This window comes from Cebus imitator, unplaced genomic scaffold (genome assembly GCF_001604975.1).
Source record: "Cebus imitator isolate Cc_AM_T3 unplaced genomic scaffold, Cebus_imitator-1.0 Scaffold197, whole genome shotgun sequence".
Lineage (NCBI taxonomy): Eukaryota > Metazoa > Chordata > Mammalia > Primates > Cebidae > Cebus > Cebus imitator.
The window spans coordinates 378,745-402,258 of record NW_016107512.1 but is presented as its reverse complement, the minus strand read 5'-3'; the positions used below and the strand labels follow the sequence as shown (position 1 = coordinate 402,258).

Here is a 23,514-nt window from a genome sequence, read left to right as displayed (position 1 = left end):
ACCAAGTTCAGGAGGAGGTGGATCTTCCTGCTCAGGCCCTGGAGACCAGGCCTGGATCCCTGGAAAGGGGCCCGGGCAGGTGAGAGGCATGGAGTTGGTGAGGGGGCAGTGAGCAAATCTCTGCCCACCCCACCCTGAAGCCAGCACCGCTGAACCCCAGGGCTGGTTCTGGAGATGCCTACATGAGGAATGAGCTGTGGACCGGGACACTGGGGCTCCCCTCAAACCCGCCTTAATATCCCTGTTGCCTCATGTCCATTAAACTCTACAGGGCCTGACAAGCTCATCCGTTCACCGCTCCTTGAAGACATCATAGATCGTTTTCCCCTTCAGTGTTTTTTCACGGGCTATTCCTATTTGCAGCGCAGTTTTTGACATTCAGCAAACATAAATGCCCCCCACAAATAACCTCCTGTCCCCCCACCTCATGAATAACCTCTAGCCCTACTCACCCACGAAGTCCTTCTTTCTTGTTGGCATAGAGAAAGAGTTGAGCAGGCAGTGGAAGGCAGAGGTGGAAATGCTCACATACAGCTGGGGCAGTCAAGGAGGACCTCCTGTAGGAAGAGACATTAGGGCTGAGCCTTGAAAAACTGTGGTTTCGTTTACTGAGTACCTGTGTTTACTCAGTGCCTTTCGTTTACTGAGTACCGGGGCAGGAGGGTAAGGGGCATGGGCTTGAGACGGGGTTGGCATCCTACCTCCTCCCCTTCCTGGTGTTGGGGCTTGGGGAAGTCCTCCGCCCTCAACTCTGTGCCTTTGTTTTCTCCTCTTTGGTCGTGTGGGCACAACAACACAACCTCCCAGGCTGTGGTGCCCCTGGGGTTGGTGTGAATCGAATCCAGCACAGCACTTGGCCCATGCTGGGGCAGGGGTGGTACCCAATGAGGGATCACGGCATTTATTGTCCAGATCAGGAGACTCTGAAAGTGGAAGGAAAAATGTACTATATATATATTTTTTTTTTTTGAGAAAGAGTCTTGCTCTGTCGCCCAGGCTGGAGTGCAGTGGTGCGATCTTGGCTCACTGCAACCTCCGCCTCTTGGGTTCAAGCAATTCTCCTGCCTCAGCCTCCTGAGTAGCTGAGATTACAGGCGTGTGCCACCACACCCAGCTAATTTTTTAATTCTTAGTAGAGACGGGGTTTCACCATCTTGGCCAGGCTCATTTTGAACTCCTAACCTTGTGATCCATCCCCCTGGGCCTCCCAAAGTGCTGGGATTACAGGCATAAGCCACCGCGCCCGGCTGAAGGGGACACTATTAATGATGACACCAGGGCAACCCGTGATAACTGGGACTGTCTTGGGAGCAGCAAGATGCGTAGTCACTGGTCTATGAAGAGTCTGTACCCTTTCTGCCCACCCTCCTGGTGGGATGGGCTGGGGCGTCTGTGTGCACACATGGGACAGCGGGGGCTGGGCCACCTCGGGAAAGCTGAACCTGCTGGGTGGAGAGGTGTATAGAGAGGTGGGGCAGGGTCTCAGGAGCGGGAGGCGACATCCTAGACACAAGGAAGGCGGAGCTGTTGGGAGTGGCCCCTGAGGCTAGACAGAGGAGAGGAAATATGAGGGTGGGAGAGAGGTGGGGGGACTCAAATCTGCAGACAGGCTCGGAGGTATGAACAACCTCCATTCCAGGTCACGTGGACAGCCACACTCGTGGAGCACCTGCGTGGCAAAGAAGGCACTGCTCTGAGCACTTTTCATGCATTCGCTCAACCAATTCCTACAACAAGCCTATGGAGAGGGTACTCTCCTTGTCTCCATTGTACAGAGGAGGAAACTGAGGCACAGACAGGTTAAGTAACCCACCCAATGTCACACTGCTAGGAAGGACAGAGCTGAGATTTGAGCCCAGGCTGCCTGCTCCTGTTCCCTGGGGGCCCTCCCTGCTCCTGGCTGGGCAGTTTAGCTGTGTTGCTGGGGGCAGATGGCTCCATGGAAGAAGTGAGTCCCCTTCCCAGCCCAGGTCCCAGTTTCCAACACTGCGGGACTGAGGAAATTCTGCAGGAGGCTGCCAGGCCAGGAGAGAGCAGCTTGGCTTTGGAGATGGCCTGTTTGGACCTGGCTCCACCCCTCACTCCATGTGTGAACCTTCCGGTTGTATTTCTCAATTTCGTGGAGTGGGTCTCCTCCATCTGGAAGAAGCCTGTTCCCGTGGGCGCCAGGAGGTTCAACGTTCTCACTGTGGGAGGCGACTGGGGTGAGAGGGGCCTTTTGAGAAGGCTGGTTCCCTCTCACTCTCTGAGCTGGGCCTGTCCTGGGCTCCCCTCACCCCAGGGAGGAGAAACTCAGTGCTCCAGAGTGCATGCTTTACTCCTGATCCGGGCGAGGGGTTTTGAAGGAGGAGGGCTGCAGAGGCTGGAATCCAAGGTGCTCAGTAATCCTTTGTGTTGTGACTGTGGAAGGGCAGATAGATTCAGGCCTGGTGGTGAGCACTATTCCAACTGAGGCTCTGGAGCAGGCTGGGCTCAGGTGCTGGGCTGGGGGGGCGGGGCTGCCACCAACTCTGCGCCCCTCAGGTACCTTAGCCGGTAGGTCCTAGGAAAGGGGTGGGGGACGGAGGGGACTGCCTCCTAATGAACAATTAGTGTCTGCTGCGTGGCTAATCATGTGGTTCCGTGTAATTAAGAAGTTAATTAGTGCTGTGTCAATTACGGTTTAATTAGTCTCCTCTTCAGAGAAGCCTGAAAGACCCTCCTGCTGGAAGCTTCTGGAATGAAAGGTGGGGAAGTGGGAGGCAGATGCAAGAGGGGACAGTGCATGTGGAGGGGCCCCACTTCCTCTTGCACCCCTCCCAGTTCTGGCATTAGTGACTTGCTGCCCCCAGCCCCACCCAACTGCCCCTGGTCATGAGGACTTTGGGGCCCTGCAAAGCTCTCTTCTACCTCTTGTGGACAGGCCCTCTTAAGCCACTGCAGCCTGTTCTCTGCGCCTGCTTTTGGGTAACTTTCAGTTGCTCCCCTTGTGGAAGGAATGTATGGAAACTGGAACCCAGAGAGATTAAGTAATTCCCTTGAGGACACCCAGCCAGTTAAATGGCAGATCTGGGCCGGATTTGACCCCAGGACCGTCAGACTCTAAGACCCACCATGAAAATCTAAGCCGAGAAAACAATGTGCCTCCTGCAAAAGGCCAAGCACGATCCCCGGGGTCCTTGCCCTCGCTGTTCCCAGTGTTTGGAAGGCACCCCCTGCCCCCAGTAGCTGTGGCTCCTTCCCTTGTTCATTCAGGTCTCTGCCCAAATGTCGCCTCACATCAGAGAGTCCTTCTGTGGTCACCCTGTGTAGAACAGCACCCCCCACACTTCCTGTCGCGTGTTCCCTGGCAGTACTGGTCACAACCTGACATACTGTTTTTATCTTCTTACTGGCTTGTGGTCCCTGAGAATGAAATTTCCATGTGGGTAGGTAGTGACTTTGCTACCCTATCCCCAGTGCCTGGCACTTAGTAGGTGCTCAATAAGTAACTGCTGTCTTACCTGTAATAAGGCTTAAACAAGACGAGGAACTTAGAGTCCTGGGCACAGAGAAGGTGATGGATAAGTGTTTCTTTCTTTCTTCCCTCCTCTGCTCTCCACCAAGCAAGGCTTCCCTTGGGAGTTGTTGGCTCCCAGCCCTGGAGATGAAAGGACCTAAGGTTGGAGGGGGCAAAACAGAGCTTAGTGTTTCGGGTTGATCTTCCAGACCCAGCCTGCCACGGGCCTCTTGTTTCTCCTCCTCCTCCTCCTCCTCCTCCTCCTCCTGCTCTTGCTCCTCCTCCTCCTCCTTTGATACGGAATCTCCCCCTGTAGCTAGGCCGAAGTGCAATGGCACGATCTTGGCTTACTGGAATCTCTGCCTCCTGGGTTCAAGCAATTCTCCTGCCTCAGTTTCCCGAGTAGCTGGAATTACAGGCAAAAGCCACCATGCCCAGCTAATTTTTTGTATCTTTAGTAGAGTTGAGTTTTCACCATGTTGGTCAGGCTGGTCTTGAACTCCTGTGATCTACCTGCCTCAGCCTCCCAAAGTGCTGGGATTACAGGCATGAGCCACTGCGCTGGGACTGCTCCATTCTTGTTTCTCCTCTGCCTTGATCTGCGCACCTGCCCCTTCCCTGATTACTCAGCCATGACCTGGTCAGGTGGCTGGGTACAGAGCATGCTGGTCACCCTCCTGCAGTCTGAGATTGTGTTGGAGTTTGGGACCCCACCTGCTGGGGTGTCACCGAAGCAGGCATTTGAGACAACATTGTCTCAGTGGCTTTTTCTCTTACCCTTTGGCTCCCAGCCTTTGTCTCCATAAGGCCCTCCTGCTCAGGGGCCTTGTTTTGCTCTCATCACACGGGGGACTCCTCCTCTCACAGGGCAGCGTCATTTACTGTTGGGGTCCAGGGCTCTCCTGGGGTCTGGCAGAAACCACTTTCCTCACAGTGCACAGAATTCTCCTGCCCTGTTTTGTAATTTTTAACAAATCTCAGATATAATTTGCCGGGCATGGTGGCTTACGCCTGCAATCCTAGGACTTTGAGAGGCCAAGGTGGGTGGATTGCCTGAGATCAAGAGTTCGAGACCAGCCTGACCAACATGATGAAACCCCATCTCTACTAAAAATACAAAAATTAGCTGGGCGCGATGGTGAGTGCCTGTAATCCCAGCTATTCGGGAAGCTGAGGCAGGAGAGTTGCTTGAACCCAGGTGGGGGTTTCAGTGAGCCCAGATGGCAGCATTGCATTCCAGCCTGGGCAGCAAGAGCGAAACTCCATATCGAAAAAAAAAAAAAGATATAATTACCACCTCATAAAGTTCGCCCATTTTGGGTGTGTGTGCTGCAGTGGTTTTTAGTATATTTACAGAGTTTTAGAACATTTGCATCATGCCCAAATGGAACCCTGTGCCCATTCGCAATCACTCCCTATTCCACCCCACCCTTACCCCTGCCCTAGGCAACCGTGAACCTGCTTTCTGTCTCTAAAGAGTTGCCCATAATCAACATAACTCATATAAATGGAATCATACAATATGTGATCTTTTGTAACTGGCTTCCTTTATTTAGCATAATGTTTTCTATATTCTTTTTTTTTTTTTAGACAGAGTTTCTCTCTTGTTGCCTAGACCAGAGTGCAATGACGTGATCTTGGTTTACCACAACCTTCACCTCCTGGGTTCAAGAGATTCTCCTGCCTCAGCCTCCCCGGTAGCTGGGACTACTGGCACCTGTCACCACACCCAGCTAATTTTTGTATTTTTAGTAGAGATGGGGTTTCACCATGTTGGCCAGGCTGGTCTCAAACCCCTGACCTCGTGATCCACCCGCCTCAGCCTCTCAAAGTGCTGGAATTACAGGCGTGCGACACCCCACCCGGCCTTCCCTACTCTTTTACCACCCCCTTCCTCCATGATAGACATCATTGAAGGTAAGACTTTCAAGCACATCTTGGATAATTTCTTTAGGACATGACTAAGAGAAAGATGAGGCGTTTGGTTTGATCTTCTGCTAACCTCCTCTGCCCTTGCTGTCTAATCAGAGTTGCCTGGGATCATTGCTGCCCCGTTCCCTAGTGTTTCCGGCGCTGAAGCCCACAATCCTTGGTGGTCCCTCTGGGTGTGTTGCATCCCCAGCCTGGCCATTGGCTGCTTCTCTGAGTTCCCCCAATCATTCAGCTGGACGAGGCACCTCCCCCGTCCAGGGTTGCCCATCTGTGACCTTCTGTTGGATTTTCCTCTGACCTCCAGATTTCCCCGACCAAACACCAGCTGCTCCATGAAACTTTTCCTGATTCCCTCCGCTCAGAGATGTGTTTCCAACTTCAGAGCAACAAAGGAAGAAGGAGGCTCATGGAGATTATGTCTCCTTCCTGGCCTCCTGCCGGGTGTGGGCAGGATGGCATTGCTGGGCCATGGCAGCATGTGGTCAGCGAGAGTGGTGCAGTGAGCCCCATAAGCTCTGAATGGAAGGAGGCACTCAGCACCGTCACTCTGGCCCAGAGCCATGCTTGCACTTCAACAGTCATTTCTAAGCATTTTCTGAATGTCAGGTCCTGACCTAGGTCAGGAGACAGAGAGATGAGTAAGACTAACCCTTGCTGTAATTTAGCAAACAGCCTCTTAGGAAGCAACGTGGGGAGTGCCTGGGGATCCTGGGAATGCAAAGGAGAGGCCCTCAGCACCACCTCCAAGGTGGGCACTACTGGTGGTGACTGGCACGAGCCTTCGTCTCTCTCCTCCTATCCCCCCAACCCCAAAGGGGTAGCAGGAAGATCCACCAGGGGAGGGGAAGCAGAGAGATTTAGCTTGAGGAGGGAGGAAATGAAATGGAGAACAGAGATAATTGTTCCCATTTGGCAACTTTTTCTAATTAGGGACCAGTTATGTCCTTGGGTACCTAATTGGGGACCTAGTAGATTCTCTAATTTGCTAGGTAATTACTGGCCAGTAGTTCTACCAGCATGAAATTTGGGGAAGAAATATGTATCACAGCATTTGGATTTTCTCTGTTTCAGACACTTTCCCAGAAAACAAGCTGGGTGCTCTGAGCTCTCTTTTGCTTCTGTCAACACCGCCTCCCCCACCTCCTGCCGCCTGTCCCTCCTCAGGCTTCCAGTGGGCTGTGTGCCCTTCCTGGTCGCTGAGCTCCAGGAGCTGGCAATCTAGATGGAAACTATCAGCCAACACCACAAGGATATGGGGACATCTGTGTTTTTGCCTCCTTGGAATTCATCCAGCTTTCGGTAACAAGGAATTACTAGGTATGGGCAACTCTTCTAGGTAACACACACACACACACACACAGGCACACACACACGCAGGCACAGACAGCTTTATTAAATTCCACCGCACACTGATATGGACATCGTTATCCATTCCATTTTACAGGTGAGAGAACTGAGGTACTAAGAGGTCAAGTTAAATATAGGAATTTACCCTAAAGAAATTGTCCAAGATGTGCTTGAAGGCTTTATGTTCAAGGATGTCCATCACGGTGTCATTTATAAAGTCCAACACAATTGGAGCTGGGGCAGATAGTCCGACCTTGAGTGCTCACATGCTATTCGATGTTGTACTTTACCATGAAATTGCTCTGCCTCAGTTTTTCTCTGTGAAATCCTTCCTAACAACAATGTAATACCACCTTACTCCTGCAAGAATGGCCATTATCGAAAAATCAAAAAATAATCAAAGTTGGCATGGATGTGGTGAAAAGGGAACACGTTTACACTGCTGGGGGGAATGTAAACTAGTACAGCCACTATAGAGATTCCTTAAAGAACTAAAAGTAGATCTACCATTTGATCCAGCCATCCCACTCCTGGGTATCTACCCAGAGGAAAAGAAGTCACTATACAAAAGAGATACTTGCACACATGTTTATAGCAGCACAATTCCCAGTTGCAAAAATGTGGAACCAACCCAAATGCCCATCAATCAATGAGTGGATAAAGAAACTGTGGCATGTGTGCTAATGTTATGTAGTGACAACAAAAAAGAAACTGTGGCATATGTGTGTGTGTGTATACATATCATATACACACACATATACACATACACATATACACACACATACACAAGCACACACACGTACACACACACAAATACATACACACAAATACACACGCACGTGCACACATATACACACATACACACACACATACACATACATACACACGTACACACATACACACCTATATACACACACATGATGGAATACTACTTATCCACAAAAAGGAATAAATCAATGGCATTTGCAGCAACCTGGATGGGATTAGAGGCTATTATACTTTTTGTTTGTTTGTTTGTTTTCTCAAAGATGGGGTTTCACCATATTGGTCAGGCTGATCTCGAACTCCTGACCTCAGGTGATCCACCCACCTCAGCCTCCCAAAGTGCTGGGATTACAGGCGTGAGCCACCGCGCCCGGCTAGAAGCTATTATTCAAAGTGAAGTAACTTAGGAATGGAAAACCGAACACTGTATGTTCTCACTTGTACATGTGAGCTAAGCTATGAGGATGTAAAGGCGTAAGAATGATACAATGGACTTTGGAGACTCCGGGGATGAAAGATGAAAAACTACAAATTGGTTCAGTGTATACTGCTCAGGTAAGGGGTGCACCAAAATCTCACAAATCACCACTAAAGAATTTACTCATGTAACCAAATACCACTTGTTCTCCAAAACCTATGGTAATAAAATTAAAAAAAAAAAAGAACTTAAAAACAAGCTATGCAAAAAGAAAGAAAAAAGTCTACTTCATAAAAAATAAAGTGGCTTTATTGAGCTATAAAGTCATTTATTACACATATTTAAGTATACAATTTGATAAGATTTGATATATGTATCCACCCATGAAGCTATCACCACAGTCAAGATGGTGAACGCATCCATCACCTTCAAAAGGTTCACTGTGATCCTTTGTGATCCCTCCCTTATGTTTATCCCCACCCTACCTCCAATCCCAGGCAACCACTGATGTGCTTTCTGTGCAATAGATTAATTTGTGCTGTTTAGAATCTCACAAAACTGGAATCATCAAGAATGCACCTACTTTTCCTATGGCTTCCTTCAGTAGGAATAATTAGTTTCATCTGTTAATCTAATGAGATGCATAACTGAGACACACTGATGTTGTTGCGTGTATCAGTATTTCTTTCCCTTTTAATGGCTGAGTAATATTCCATTGTATGGATATACCACTATTTGTTTATTCATTCAAATTTTATGGACATTGGGTTGTTTAGAAGTTTGACTATTGTGAATAACATTGCTATGAAAATTTGTCTACAAATATTTGCAGGGACAAATGCTTTCATTTCTCTTCAGTAAATATCTAGGAGTAGGATAGCTGGGTCATGAGGTTGTTGTAATTTCAACTTTTTAAGAAGTTGCCAAAATGTTTTCAAAGCCATGGTATCATTTTACATTCCTACTAGCAATATATGAGAATTCTAATTCTTCACAGCCTCAATAATATTTGGTGTGGTCAGTTTTTAATTTTGGCCATTCTAATAGGTATATGATGATATCTCATGGTGGGTTTAATTTTAATTTCCCTAATAACTAATGACGTCAAATATCTTCTCATATTTTTTTTTGCCATCTGTATTTTTTCTTTGGTGAAGTGTTTAAATCTTTTGCCAGTTTTTGTTGGGTTGCTTGTTTTCTTTATTGAGGTTTGAGAGTTCTTAATGCATTTTGATACAAATCTTTTATCAGATAGCAAATCCTTTACCACTTTCCTGGTACAGAGTTCAGGGAGCCTCTCCATTCACCTCCCAGAGAAACTAATGCCAAGAGAAGGGAACACGTCGGTCAGTAGGTTTCTAGCTACACGTAGTAGAAAACCCAACTAAAGTGGCTTAAGAATGATTCTGTAACAGGACATTCAGAGATAGTGTGGTTCCAGGGTTTATTAATTCAGGGGTGAAGATATCATAAGGAATAGATAGTTTTCTTATTTCCAGACTGGCTCCCTTCAATAGGCCGAAGGTAGCACTTTTTTTTTTTTTTTAATTATTCATTCAAACTTTGTCCGGGCACAGTGGCTCATACCTGGAATCCCAGCACTTTGGGAGGTCAAGGTGGGCGGATCAGGAGGTCAGGAGTTCGAGACCAGCCTGACCAACATGGTAAAACCCCATTTCTACTAAAAATAAAACAATTAGCCAGGCATGGTGGTGCACGCCTGTAATCCCAGCTACTCAGAAGGGTGAGGCAGGTGAATCGCTTGAACCTGGGAGGCAGAGGTTGTGGTGAGCCAAGTTTGCACCGTTGCACTGGGCCACAGAGCGAGACTCCGTCTCAAAAAAAAAAAAAAAAAAATTATTGAGCAGCAAAGGAGATACAAAGGTGATTTAAAACATGGTCAGGGTGAGGCAAATACACAAGTAATAGAAAGCAAAGGGCAAGGTTCACTGAATCACAGCAGTCAGAAGAAAGTACTTTAGAGAACAAAGAGTGAGATTGTTAGATTGTTTCCAGTCTGAAGAGGCATGGATGGCAAATCAAAAAGGGGATTGAGATTAAAATAGAAGACTTCAGTCTGGATTGTTGATGACACTCAGTATGGACTATATTTATCTCTCCTTTTCCTTTCTCCACATCTTTGGGCTTAATTTACCAGTAGTGCCCAGGATTGTTCAATCCGCTTGGATTGTTCAATGCGCTTTTTCTATACTTGCTTGCATTTTTGCTTTAATGTCTTCTACAGAACTAGGTCGGTTCTTTTGGTGTTTTAGGAGTTTTTTCCTTTTTTTTTTTGATTCCTGTTCTTTTGATCTTGGTTGATAATGGTTTTTAGTCTTTTCCATTCTGGTTTGACTTTTGTGCATTTTTGGCTGGGTTATCTCACATACATTTCTTCACTGGTGCTTTTTCTTCAGTTTCCTCCTCATCAAAATCATCATCATCATTATCATCATCTTCATCTTCATCAGCAGCAAGTTTTACTTTTTCTGTGGAACGCTGCCACCACCTCCAGGGGCAGACTGTTTTCCAGATATGCTTAAGAGTTTCCCATCTTCCTCCTCTTCATCTTCTGATTCTGCATCTTCCCCCACAGCTACTAAGTGCTGTCCACTAATATGCACTGGCCCTGAACCACACTTCAACCTAAGACCACTGGTGGTGTTATGTCAAATCCCCCAAGGGAAACCGTTGACTCTAAAGACATTTTCAAAAGGGCCAGTGTTACTTTAATTGGACTGCCTTCGTAATTCATTGCCTCTGCTTCAACAATGTGCAATTCATCCTTTGCGCTAGCCCCTAAACTGGCCGTGCTTAAAGATAACTGGCGCTCATTTTCATCATTATCTACCTTAAAGTGATCATCTTTGTCGGCCTTTAGTTCACAATGGAACAGATAGCCCTGGGGCCTCAGGGGGTGCATGTCCACGTCTGTGGAATCTTCCATTGGGTGGTGGCACGCACTTAGGTGGGAGATAAGGCGGACAGAGATACATGACCACTGCTCAAGAGAACAGCAGCACTGGTCAGAATCATGTCAGGCCAGCCCTTTTTTTAATAATCAGAAAATTATAAAATAATTTTCAAATATTTTATACCAGCCCGTGGCTTGTTTTTCATTCTCTTAACAGTGTCTTTTGGAGAACAGAAGTTCTTAATTCTGATAAAGTTGAATACAACAGTTCTTAAAAACAATCTGTGCTTTTGTTGTTCCATCTAAGAAATATGTAGCAAACCCAAAGTCATAAATATTTTTCTCCTTTGTTTCTTCTGAAAGTTTTATTGTTTTAGGTTTTACACTTGGGCTTATGGTCCATTTTAAGTTATTTTTGCATATGGTGCAAAGTATTATTCCCTCTTTTTTTTTTTTTTTTTTTTCTTTTTTTTTTCTTTTTTTTTTTTTTTTTTTTTTTGGGGAAAATTTTTTTCTTTTTTTTTTTTTTTTTTTTTTTTGCAGATGGATAGCCAATTGTTCTAGCACCATTTGTTGAAAAGATGATCTTGCTCCATTAAATCATATTGTCACCTTTGTTGAAAATAAATTGATCACGGCCAGGTGCGGTGGCTCATGCCTGTAATCCCAGCACTTTGGGAGGCTGAGGTGGGTGTATCACTTGGGGTCGAGAGTTCAAGACCAGCTTGGCCAACATGGTGAAACCCCGTCTCTACTAAAAATATAAAAAAATTAGCCAGCCGTGGTGGCACGCACCTGTAGTCCCAGCCACTTGGGAGGCTGAGGCAGGAGAACAGCTTGAACCTGGGAGGAAGAGGTTGTAGTGAGCCAAGATTGCACCACTGCACTCCAGCCTGGGCAACAGAGCGAGACTCTGTCTCAAAATAATAACAATAATAATAAAAGAAAATAAATTAATCATATATGAGTGGGTCCATTGCTGGACTTTCTATTGTGCAAATCTATTTGTCTGTCTTGATTACTGTAGCTTTATAAATCAGGCAGTGTTGGAAATAGATGCTTGGTGCTGTAAAGAAAAATTTGCACTGAGACAGAGGATCTTTCAGCAATGCCATTATTACTTCCTGGACTGCAGGAAGGGTACCCTCACTAGTCATCGTGCCACAAGAGTACAATGAACAAAGGAAAACAGTCAAATTTATCCCTTACATATCTGGGAGTTGTCCTTTCTGCTGTGTCTGATCTCCGTTGGCTGGAGCCAGACCTCACAATTTAAACTAAAACTTGATTGGCTAACAACTTAAAACTTTTCTAAACAGGTAAAAGCAGTGGGGAGCGGGGACATGCCTGTGAGCACGTCCAGCACAGATATCTTGATTAAAGTACAAAGACACAGAATGTACTACGTGCCTATAAGCATGGCATGTCTAACAGCTACATAAGATAGGACTTAACAAAGTTAAAAAAAAAAAAAAAAAAAAAAAAAAAAGGAAACTTAAAAAAAAAAAAAAAAAAAAAACTTTTCTACTTCCCACAGGCAGTATTAAGTCTTCCAGACTTATTTTTTAAAGTCTTTTGGCTCTTTTAGGTCCTTTTTCTCACCGTATATATTTTAGAATCAGCTTATTGATTTCCACACAAAATCCTGCTGGATTCTGACTGGGATTGCACTGAATCTATAGATCAATTTTGGAGAGAATTGACATTTTCACAATATTGATTTTTTTGATTAATAAACACAGTATATATTTCCATTTCTTAATTCCTCTTGGCAATATATTTTAATTTTCCAGTGTACCCAGTCTTACACATTTTCTGTCAGATAAATCCTAAGTATTTAATAGTGTTTGATGCTCTTGTAAATGTTTTTACAGGTAATTTTGGATTGACTAGCAGTTTATGCATTTTTATTGATTTTTCTCAAAGAATAGGCTTTTGGTTTCATTCATTTGGTTTATTGTTAGTCTGTTTTCTATCTCATTGATTTCTGCTCTGTTCTTTAATATTTGTTTTTCTGCTTTTTGGGGGGTTTATTTGTTTTTCTTTTTCTAGTTTTGTCAGATAGAAGTTTTGATCATTGATTTGAAATCTTTTTTTTTTCTAATAAAGTCATTGCCTGGTACAAATTTCCCTCTACTGTTTTAGCTGCAACCTACAAGAAAAAAATTTTTTTTTTGAGACAAAGTCTGGCTCTGTTGCCCAGGCTGGAGTGCAATGGCACAATCTCGGCTCACTGCAATCTCCACCTCCCAGGTTCAAGCGATCCTCCTGCCTTAGCCTCCCAAGTAGCTGGGAAGGTACATGCCACCACACCCAGATAATTTTTGTATTTTTAGTAGAGACAGGGTTTCACCTTGTTGGCCAGGATGGTTTTGAACTCCTGACATCAAGTGATCCGCCAGCCTCAGGTTCCCAAAGTGTTGGGATTACAGGCATGAGCCACTGCACCCAGTCGCAACCTACAATTTTGATATGCGGTTCTTTGCTTTCATTTTCATTCTGCTCAAAATATTTCCTGGTGTGTGGCGGTGGTGGGGGTAGAAAGCCATGAAAGGGCCTCCCTCCCCCAACTCTGCGCTGGCTCCCTGGGCTGCCCCTCCTTTGCAGGCCCCCCAATTTCTCCTTCCCTTCCCTGCAGCTGGATGCTGGGGCTCTGACAGCAACCCTGCTGGCCCAGGCTGGATCTGGAGACTACAGAACTACAGGGTAATCCAAGCTGGGAGTGTGTATGGTAAGGGAGTGTGTGTGATGGGGCTAAAGTGAGACTTCCGGGAATGTGCAGACAATGTAGTCACTCAGGGGCTCTGAGCTTCCAGAACTGGGATGTCAGCAGGCTGCATGAAAATGACTCTGGTGGCCTTCACGCTTTGCAAGGCAGAGGATCTGATGAGGCCCTGTCTTAGTCCGTTTGGGCTGCTGTAACAAATGAGTGGCTTATAAACAACAAAAATTTATTCCTTACAGTTCTGGAGGCTGGAAGTCTGAGGTCAACTGTCAGCATAGCCAGGTTCCGGTGAGGACTCTTTTCCCAGTTGCAGACAGCTATCTCTCACTGTATCCTCATGTGGTGGAAAGCAGAGAGCTTGCTCTTTCCTCTTCTTATGTGTGTATGTATGTGTTTATTCATTTAGAGATGGAGTTTTGTTCTTTTTGCCCAGGCTGGAGTGCAGTGGCATGATCTTGGCTCACCGCAACCTCCGTCTCCTGGGTTCAAGCGATTCTCCTGCCTCAGCCTCCTGAGTAGCTGGGATTACAAGCATGTGCCACCACGCCCTGCTAATTTTGTATTTTTAGTGGAGACAGAGTTTCACCATGTTGGTCAGGCTGGTCTCCAACTCCCGACCTCAGGTGATCTGGCCGCCTCGGCCTCCCAAAGTGCTGGAATACAAGCATGAGCCACTGCGACCGGCCCATCTTTCCTCTTCTTATAAGGACACTCACCCCATGATAGTGATTCACCTTCATGACCTAATTACCTCTCGAAGGCCCCACCTCCTAATACCATCCTATGATGGCTTAGCATGCCAACATATGAATTTTGAGGGGACACAAACATGTCCACCGCAGGTCAGTTGGCCATTGTATCTGTCATTTGCCTGTGTGTCCTCAGACCCATGCCTTGCCCTTCCTCTGCTCTGCACCAGAGGAATGATGGCCCTTACAGCCTCTGTTTCTCAGGCTCCTATTTCAGTTGGCTTCCATCTGGGTTCAGCCAGTGAGGCCACTGGAGTGAGTTCACAAGCTAGAAGGAAGGGAGAAGCCAGGGCCTTCGTCTCCCTTTCTCTGCCTTGGGTGGTCTCTCCAGAAGCAGCTGTCTGCTCTGCTGCTCCAGCTCCCACAGTCTGCACCCCACAGTTATGGCTTCTGCTAGGCAGCACTCCCACCCCGTGGTTTTAGCTCTTTGTACATGGTCCTGGCTTCTGGGCTGCAGTAACACCTAACACTACCTCCTCCTATTTTCTCTCTATTCCTGGTATTGCTAGTCTCTGGGGCGCCTCATCATACCATTGGCATCTTGGTTCTTCCATCATCCGTGTAACCCACTCCCCGTGTTAACAACCTCCCCCACCCATACACGCACAATTTGGAATACTCTGAATTGTCCTAATGGGCTGCATCTGATAGATTCATCATCCAAAATGGAACACCCTGTTTAGCTAGAGTTTTAGGGCAAGATCCCCAAGAGGTAGAAGGCCTCCTTTATGGCTCTGCCACCCATCTGCAGTCCAAGTTCAAGGTATTGTCAAGTTCAGGGGTGCCACATCGTCCCACTTCAAGGGGCACCATTCACATAGAAGTGAAGCCCTTCTCTGGGTAGCAGGGTTGGTTTCACTCAGTATATTGGCAAGATGCAAGGCAGCGTTTAGTAGAAAGAATCACTTGGGGCCAGGTACGGTGGTTCACACCTATAATCCCAGCACTTTGGGAGGCTGAGGCAGGCAGATCACGAGGTCAGGAGTTTGAGACCAGCCTGGCCAACATGGTGAAACCCAGTCTCTACTAAAAATACAAAAATTAGCCGGGCGTGATGGCAGGCGCCTGTAATCCCAGCTACCTGGGAGTCTGAGGCTGGAGAATTGCTTGAACCCAGGAGGCAGAGATTGCAGTGAGCCAAGGTCGCGCCATTGCACTCCAGCCTGGGGGATAAGGGAAAAACTCTGCCTCAAAAAAAAAAAAAAAATCACTTGGGGCCTCTGTCTTTGGGGGACTGAGATGTGTCTTGGGCATCTGTTTTTGGTTTGTCCTCCCAGTGCCTCCCTGCTTCTTCCGGAACAGTACACACCACTCCTTGGGAGCTGCTCCTCTTCCCCTCCATGTGGCTCTGATGAAGCTATCAATTACCAAAGCTCTTTCTCCAACAGGGGTAAAAAGATGACCCAGGTTTGACCAATCAATGTATCCAGTGCAACACTGATTCATCCTGAGGATGGACATATGATCCCAGAGAGCCATCCAGCATCCTGTCCTGGGACTAAGAAACTATGCAAAGGGTCCTTTCTCTCACCGGGGTTGTCAATATCTCTGGCTTCTGTTCACCTTGCTTTCTCCCCACCCACCAGTGTAGAGAAAATCTATCTTCAATAGGAGATATTGAGGCCATCGCACAGGGAGTCTCAGAGTTGAGACAGAAGGAAGAAGACAGCGAAAGAATCCCAGTGGCACTGGGTCCCCAGCTCCCATCCTGATTCCTGAAGCTCTTTCTTTAATTTTACAAATACCAGAGTGTTCCTTCTGGCCATGAGAGCCAATAAATTCCTTTTGTACTTAAGTTGGTTTGCACAGGATTTCTGTCACTAACACGGTAGACACAGAGCTCTCTGAATTCCTTTTACCAGGAAAGTGAGACTTTAGGGCAACCCCTCCATTCATCTCAGAGAGAAACTAATGCCAAGAGAAGGGAGCACATCGGTATGTTTCCAGCTACAAAGAGTAGAAAACCCAATTAAAGTGGCTTAAGAATGATTCTATAACAGGAAGTTGACAGGTAGTATGGCTCCAGGGTTGGCTAATTCAGGGTCGAAGATGTCATTAGGAGTAGATAGTTCTCTTCTTTCCACTCTGGAGTCCTTGAAAGCTTGTCTTGACCTCCCAGACCGGCTCCCTTCAATAGGTCCAAGGTGGCTCGTTTTGTCTGGGTTACTTAGGGCAGAAATGGGAATGTCCCTGTCTGATGTCCTAGAAGCCTCTGGAGACTTTTACTCTCATGTTCCATTGGCCAGGATGGTTTCACATGCTCATTCCTAAACCAGCCACTGACAGGGGGGATGAGACCACCACGGTTGGCTTACTGCAATCATGATTCATCCCCTGGAGCTGGGGTCTACTCTCTTTGAATCTCATAGATGCTAGGAGAAGAGTAAACTAAATCAGGGGCTGATTGAAAAAAGAAAAAAGGAAGAAGGTGCGGCACAGGGATTCATACCTGTAATTCCAGCACTGTGGGAGGCTGAGATGCGAGGATCACTTGAGCCCAGGAGTTCAAGAACAGCCTGGACAACATAATGAGACTCCATCTCTACAAGATATAAACAATCAGCTGGGTGTTATGGTTCATGGCTTAGTTTCAGCTACTTGGGAGGCTGAGGTGGGAGGATCACTTGCACCTACAGGGTTGAGGCTGCAGGATCGCTGTGTTCCATCCTGAGCAACAGAGAGAGATTTTGTCTCAAAAAAAAAAAAGGAAAAAAGGAAGAGGTGAATGGCTGTTGGGTAGGGTAGTTGAGACAACTAGCTGTCCCCCTAATATCTAGTCTTTCTTCCTTCCTTCCTTCCTTCCTTCCTTCCTTCCTTCCTTCCTTCCTTCCTTCCTTCCTTCCTTCCTTCCTTCCTTTCTTTCTTTCTTTCGACGGAGTCTCACTCTGTTTCCCAGGCTGGAGTGCAGTGGCATGATCTCAGCTGCTCACCACAACCTCCGCCTCCTGGGTTCAAGCGATGCTCCTGTCTCAGCCTCCTCAGTAGCTGGGATTACAGGTGCGCACCACCATGCCTGGCTAATTTATTTTTGTATTTTTAGTAGAGGTGGGGTTTCACCATGCTGGCCAGGCTGGTTTTGAACTCATGGCCTAGTGATCCACTGCCTCGGCCTCCCAAAGTGCTGGGATTATAGGTGTAAGCCACCATACCCCGCCTTAGTCTCCCTTTCTTCCACATTAATAGAAATTTCAGCTGGGCATATGGCCACCCAGAATAAAGATGACATTTTCTAGCCTCCTCTTATGGTTTGGCCATGTCCCCACCCAAAATCTCATCTTGAATTGTAATCCCCATAATCCCCACATGTCAAGGGTGGGACCAGATGGAGGTAATTGGATTATGGGGGCACTTCCTCCCATGCTGTCTTCATGACAGTCTCCTGAGATCTGATAATGAACGTATAAGCATCTGGCATTTCCCCTGCTTGCATTCACCCCATCCTGCCGCCCATGAAGAAGGTGCCTGCATCTCCTTTGCCTTCTGCCGTGATTGTAAGTTTCCTGAGGCCTTCCCAGCAATGCAGAAGTGTGAGTCAATTAAACCTCTTTCCTTTATAAATTACCCGGTCTCAGCTGTTTCTTCATAGCAGTGTGAGCACAGACTAATACACTTCCCTTGCAGCTGAATGTGACTATGTGACTAAGTTTTGGCTAATGGGAAGCTTGGAGAACTTTCACACAGTAGCTTCCGGGAATCTTCGTGATGAGACATCTGACATGAGCCCTCTAACAGGACAGGGGCTGAGTCACGCCTTCTGTATGTGGTTTGTTCCCACATTCACCTCACACTGAAGCTCATCCCCTATGGCTCGCCTGGGTAGTAGAGTCCAGGGGAGAGGAGGTGGGGAGGGGCTCTGTGGCAGACCCTGGGGCTGAGTCCCCAAAGCTAGCCCCCTTTCCCCCTGCCCAACAGTGAGTTGGGTTTGTCTGGCCATCAGTCAACACTCTTTTTGGCAGGTGAGGGCAGGCTTCACTGATGCCTGCCAGTTCCCCGGTCCTTCCCAGGGAGGAGCACCCTGGCCCCTTTCTGCCTCTAGGGACTTTATTCCACAGCCCAAGCAGCCTAGGAGTGCCAGAGAACTCTCCCTGCTGGGAACAGTCTTCAACCAGGGACCATGGGTTTGTTTTTTAAATAACACAGTTTCCAGGCTGGGCGTGGTGGCTCACGCCTGTAATCCCAGCACTTTGGGAGGCTGAGGAGGGTGGATCACGAGGCCAGGAGTTCAAGACCACCCTGGCCAAGATAGCGAAACCCCATCTCTACTAAAAATATAAAAATTAGCTGGGCATGGTGGCATATGCCTGTAATCCCAGCTACTCAGGAGGCTGAGGCAGAAGAATCGCTTGAAGCTTGGAGGCAAAGGTTGCAGTGAGCTGAGATTGTGCCACTGCACTCCAGCCTGGGCAACAGAGCGAGACTCCATCTCAAAAAAAAAAAAAAAGTGTTTCAAATAACACAGTTTCCTCAGAAGCACATGTCCAGTTGCCCACCGTGGTAACCAGTTTGAAAACACTCCTCACTCCCCTACTGGTGTTTCCTGGAATCTCGTCCTAAACAAATCACTTGCACTTCAATTCTTGCTTAGAGTTGGCTTCTGGAGGAGCCCAAGCTAACATGGAAAATGACCCAGTCGGGCTGGGCGCGGTGGCTCACGCCTGTAATCCTAGCACTTTGGAAGGCTGAGGTGGGTGGATCATCTGAGGTCAGGAGTTTAAGACCAGCCTGGCCATCATGGTGAAACCCCATCTTAAAAAAAAAAAAAAAAAAAAAAGAAAGCAAAAAGAAAATGACCCAGTCTGGGCAAAGGTGTGAGTAGAAGCCTGTGAGAGGTTTCTGGAAATCATTTCCTCCCTGCTCTGGTAAGAGGTGAGGAAGAAGAAGGGCACCCTTTTCCACTTGCCCATTTTTTTTTTTTGAGACAGAGTCTCTCTCTGCTGCCCAGGCTGGAGTGCAGTGGCATGATCTCACTGCAACATCCGCCTCCCAGATTCAAGGGATTCTTGTGCCTCAGCATCCCAAGTAGCTGGGATTGCAGGCATGCACCACAATGCCTGGCTAATTTTTTGTATTTTTAGTAGAGACGGAGTTTCGCTATGTTGCCCAGGCTGGTCCCAAACTCCTGAATTCAGGCAATCCACCTGCCTTGGCCTCCCAAAGTGCTAGGAATGAGCCACCGTGCCCAGGCCACCTATGCTTTTTGTTCTTGAGGGATGCCATGCGTAAGGACACGATGCTTGGGGCTGCAGTAGCCATTTTGTGACGAGGAAGGGAGCCACGAACCACATTCTGGGCATGATGGAGCAGAAGGTTGGAAACCAGGCTCCTTCATGATGTCCTTGAGTTTCCTAATTGGCTCAGGGCTCACCCACTTCTGCACTTCTAGTTAAGGAGACAATAAATGTCCTTACAGATAAAGCCACATTTATTTGGGTTCTTTGCTGCTTGCTACCAAACACATCAATACTGATACAGACCTTGTCCCAGAGGTGTTACCTTTGAAATCAGGTCCTCCCACTACTACCTTGAGCCCTTGGGGTGGAGCAGGAGGCAAAGGGGGGCACAGGTTTGAACTCCACAGGTGGCTGAGGGCCCGGGGTCCCAGACAGGAGAGGAACATAGGGGAAGCTGGTGTCTGGGGTCCCAAGGACAGGGGATGGGGAGGGCAAGAAGGAAGTCCTCCATTCATCCGGGCCAGGGGGAGCGTTGTTACTGTTATTATCATGAAGCATCTCGAGGCTCACACTCGTCCTGGCCTGACTGGGCCCCCCTAATGGTCCCATAAATCCCGGCCATAAAGAGTAATGGGGGGAGACAAATGAGATAATTAGGAATAAATCTCAGCGTGGTCTCTATTCATCAGCGTCCCTAGAACTGGCCAATCTTCCGAGCCATTAGACAGGTCCTAATGAATGCCGAGCTGCCCAGCTCTGTGGAGGCTCCATGCCCGGGAGGGACCCAGGCTGAGGGGCCCACTGCCCCCACAGCCCACATCGGCGACCTTGGGAGGGGCGGGGGCCATGTGCCTGCAGCCCGCCTGCTTCACCTTTCTGTCTCAAGGGCCTTACTTTGTCCGCACTGTCCTGTCTGCCTCCTTGTCTCTGTCTCCTTTTCTTCATCTCACCTGTCTCCCCGACTACAATCCTGTGTTTCTCTCTTGCTAGATGACCGCAGTCTGTGTTGTTAGCTATGGAAGGTCTGAGTTAGAAGGAATTGTGGGGGGCACCTGTAAAAACTCTCCACCATCTGTCCTTTCTGCCACGCTGCCAATACCTGGGCAGGGACCCAATCTACACCTGCTTCCCCAGAATGGTCTTTGGAACAGGGATGACCCCCGCCCTGCCCCCGCTGTGGCAGTCCATCCTCCCTGGGGCAGTTCTTGCTAGCAGAGTGTTCTCTCGTTCCTGGAGCTGGGAATGTCTGTGACGTCTGCTTCTCAGTCTTACCCCTACCTGCTGGAGACTGAAAATAAGCCCCACTCTCCTCCCCAAGATGCAGGCATTTGAAGGCCATTCTTGCCTTCTGTTCGTCAGCCAAATGTGCTGAGCTGCACTTGACACCTTGGGGTTTCCAGCTGGGTCTCCCCTAGTTAGGGACTTCTCTACCACCCATGCTCATCTGACCGCACAGTGACTTCTGTTGTTTTAATCTGTTAGCTTCCCCCCGTTTTTGTTACAGCACCCTACCTCTTTGGGAGGCTTCCTTTCCTTGATTCTATAAGGGTCTGGAGGGGTGGCCAAGTAGCCCACCCTCCAGGCCACAGAGGCAGCCCACGATGAGGCCTGGCCAGCCGCAGCCCTTTGTCCCCCTGGCAACGTGATTGGCTCAGGGATGAGCCTGTTGTGTGTGCGGGGCCAATCAGAGTGCTTCCCTGGCCTTTGCTCTGTGGCCCCAAGGGGGTAGAACTGAGACTGTGCCAGGTGGACAGTGTGTCTACCCCTTCCCGCTCCACCCGTGTCTGCAGTAGGAGGAAATGTGCCCAGCACCCAGAAAGAAGCAGACTCAGAGATGGCAGGGAATGTGAATGGGGAGGTGGCTACGGCCGGGGAAAAGTGGTGAAACCAGTGAAAGGCAAGGAAGGGCTGGGAGGCGGCTTTTCTCCAGAGGACGCGAAAGATGAGGGGCCAGCTGGGGTGATAAGAGGGCTGTGACTGAGAGTGCCATCCCATGCCACATGACCCCACCAGCCTAGGAAAGTCAGAGTGCAGAGAGGAGCATCTGCACAGAGATGACAAGGGACCAGGTCTGTGAGCTCTGTCCCCACCACCCGCTGCTCCCCCACTGTGGCCTGAGCTTCCCGTCCCTGCTTCTCCCTCACCTCTCTTTGCCCAGGGCCAGTCCCAAGGGCAGCTGCACTGTTTTCCCAGCTTGGCCAACAAGCTGCCCCCTGCTCAACCATGGGAGTGTGTGCAGCAGCTTTCCTGAAAACCTCAGGGACCAGCCCTGGCCCCCACGACTGGACCATCTCCCTGGGGAACAGGTGAAGCTATTGGGGGTGACGGCATGGGGTGGGGTGGACCTGCTCTGCCCAGTGTCCGTCCTGGCAGCTCTGCAGCCGCGGAGGCCATGGGGCCTGAAGCTCAGCTGGCCCTGCGCTGGGTGTGAGAAGAGGCCAGGCCAGTTCAAGTTCCAAATTCAGGGAGAAGCTGATGGAGACTTTGGAGGCAGAGGGCCCCGGCTGATTGCCCTCCCCTCACAAACCAGCCCCTGGCTCAGCTACTTGCTGTGTGGTGGGGCCACCTCTCAGGTTTGGCGCACAAGATCACTGAGTGGTCATGGATAGTACTGGCCAGGGCTGGCTTAACTTGGCCTCACCACCTTTTATCCCATAAGCAGGGGGTGCTTGCTCTGGTTTAGACAACAGGCTAAATCAAATGGGGATGGGGGTGGCCTCTTAAGACAGCTCCCAGACAAAATTGGGCCAATCCGCTGCTCTAACGATGAAAGAAGACCAGAGAGAGGCAGGTGTTCCCTGGACACTGTGGCCACCGTTACGGCTGCAGTCTCCCGCTCTTCCATTGTACACACAGGGAACTAAGGCCTGGGGAGGAAAGGGCCCCTTCCTGGCAGCCCACAGCACAGCCAGGCCTAGAACTGTCACCTGGCACAGCCCAGACATTGGAAAGCAGAGCCTGGGAGCCTGTGGTGGGCCATGAGGAGAGGTACAGATCCAGAGCCAGGGCTTGCCCTGGTTGGGGGTGGGCAGCCTCTAGATGAATGCTGTTTGCTGCCCGGCAGGGATGAGAGCACCTGGGCAAAGACGGGGAGCTGAGGAAGGCAGGGCAGGTGTGGGACGAAGGGGGAATGGACCGACATGGGTCTCCGCAGCCCAACCTCAGGCTGGCCTGGGGTGGCAGCAGCTGCAGGCTCTGAAATGGGCAGTGTGTGAGTGTGTGCAGATGTGGTGTGAGTGTGTGTGTGGTGCGGGTGTGGAATGCATGAGCCTATGGAACGTATCTGAGTGTGTGGCTGTATGGAGAGGCTGTGTGAGAGTATGTGGGTGCACGTAGGCGTGAAGTGGGTGTGTGTTTGCAGTGTGTGTGTGTGTGTGTATGTATGTGTGTGTGTGTGTGTGTGTTTGTGTGTTAGGGGGCTGGCTAAATTCTTCCCCAGTCCCGCCCCCACCCAGCCCAGCCTCTAGGGTTTCAGCCACTGTCCTAAAGAAAACAGCCTGGAGCCTGCAGCAGGAAATGGCTGTTTGGATTGCAGCGGCGCCTCTTCCTGCCACAGCCCTGCGGAGCGGGGAGGGCCAGGAGCAGGCCTTCCTGCCCACCTGGACCAGATATGGAGCTGGTCAGGAGCCCCTTCACCCCCGATCTGGCCTGCCTAACATCCCTCAGACTCCAGCCTCGAGGACTGAATTAGAAACTCTCCCACCATTGTCTCTCCAGGGCAATGGGAGAAGTGGATGCCCCCCCAGGCCGAGTGAGCCGAGGGTGGTACACCCTCACAGGGGACAGCAGGGCAGTCCTGTCAATGGCAGGCCCAGCAATCCCACGTTCACGAACATTCTGCCAATATAGCTCATTCAGGCAAAAGGGTGTGTTCGCTCAGCCTTGTTGTAACAAAGCGCTTGAGCCGTGGACTGCGCAGGGCTGGGTCCCTGGACTGTGGCGAATCCATCCAGGAGACTCAGGCAGCTCTCCGTGTGCTGAGAAGGAAGACCCCCAACACATGGCCAAGTGGGAG

General features: G+C 48.9%; 1 pseudogene; it reads right to left on the bottom strand.

Annotated features, from left to right (window-relative positions):
• Window positions 1-10,132: 10,132 nt before the first annotated feature.
• On the bottom strand, window positions 10,133-10,887 carry LOC108317074 (annotated as a pseudogene).
• Window positions 10,888-23,514: the final 12,627 nt, after the last annotated feature.